The 1,585-nt window shown below is 40.7% G+C and overlaps 1 pseudogene; it reads left to right on the top strand.

The window, feature by feature from the left end:
• Positions 1–385: 385 nt before the first annotated feature.
• Positions 386–894, top strand: Gm8599 (annotated as a pseudogene).
• The last annotated feature ends 691 nt before the right edge of the window (positions 895–1,585 follow it).

Here is a 1,585-nt window from a genome sequence, read left to right as displayed (position 1 = left end):
GACAGATACCAGTACCAAAGTTAAAACAAGATCAGGATAATGATCTAAACAGTCCTATATCCCCTAAAGAAATAGAAGCAGTCATTAATAGTCTCCCAACCCAAAAAAGCCCAGGACCAGATGGGTTTATTGCAGAGTTCTATCAGACCTTCAAAGAAGATCTAATTCCAGTTCTTCATAAACTATTCCACAAAATAGAAGTAGAATGTACTCTACCCAACTCATTCTATGAAGTGACAATTACTCCGATACCTAAACCACAGAAAGACCCAACAAAGATAGAGAACTTCAGACCAATTTCCCTTATGAATATCGATGCAAAAATCCTCAATAAAATACTTGCTAACCGACAGGAGGCCTACATGCTGCCATCTGTGCTGCCACCATGTCTCTAGTGATCCCTGAGAAGTTCCAGCACATTTTGTGAGTAGTCAACACCAACATCGATGGGCGGTGGAAAATAGCCTTCACCATCACTGCCATTAAGGGTGTGGGGCGGAGCTATGCTCATGTGGTATTGAGGAAAGCAGACATCAACCTTAAAAAGAGGGCTGGAGAACTCACGGAGGATGAGGTGGAGTGAGTGACCACCATCATGCAGAACCCACGACAGTACAAGATTCCAGACTGGTTCCTGAACAGACTTAAGGATTTGAAGGATAGGAAGTACATCCAGGTTCTGGCCAAAGGTCTAGACAACAAGCTGCATGAGGAACTGGAGCGGCTGAAAAAAAATTTGAGCCCATAGAGGGCCGTGCCACTTTTGGAGCCTTCTTGTCTGCAGTCAGCACACCAAGACCACTGGCTGCAGGGGCCGAACTGTGGGTGTATCCAAGAAGAAATGAGTCTCTGGGCCTTTGCTGTTAATAAATAGTTTATATACCTATGAAAAAATTTTTTCCTACCGAATTCAAGGAAACATCAAAACAATCATCCTTCATGACCAAGTAAGTTTCATTCCAGGGATGTAGGGAGGGTTTAATATAAGGAAATCTATCAATGTAATCCATTATATAAACAAACTCAAAGACAAAACCCACATGACCATCTCCTTAGATGCATAGAAAGCATTTGACAAAATCCAACACCCATTCATGATAAAAGTCTTGGAAAGATCAGGAATTCAAGACCCATACCTAAACATAATAAAAGCAATCTACAGCAAACCAGTAGCCAGCACCAAAGTAAATGGTGAGAAGCTGGAAGCAATCCTACTAAAATCAGGGACTAGAGAAGGCTGCCAACTTTCTCCCTACCTACTCAACATTGTACTTGAAGTCCTAGCCAGAGCAATTCGACAACAAAAGGAGATCAAGGGGATACAAATTGGAAAGAAAGAAGTCAAAATATCACTTTTTGCAAATGATATGGTAGTATATATAAGGGACCCTAAAAACTCCACCAGAGAACTCCAAAACCTGTAAACAGGTTCAATGAAGTATCTAGATATAAAATTAACTCAAATAAGCCAATGGCCTTTCTCTACAAAAATGATAAACAGGCTGAGAAAGAAATTAGGGAAACAACACCCTTCTCAATAGTCACAAATAATATAAAATACCTTGGCGTGACTCTAACTAAGGCA

The sequence above is a fragment of the Mus musculus genome, chromosome 3 (assembly GCF_000001635.26).
Source record: "Mus musculus strain C57BL/6J chromosome 3, GRCm38.p6 C57BL/6J".
In the NCBI taxonomy this organism is placed as follows: domain Eukaryota; kingdom Metazoa; phylum Chordata; class Mammalia; order Rodentia; family Muridae; genus Mus; species Mus musculus.
This window is presented reverse-complemented; position numbering and strand designations above follow the sequence as displayed.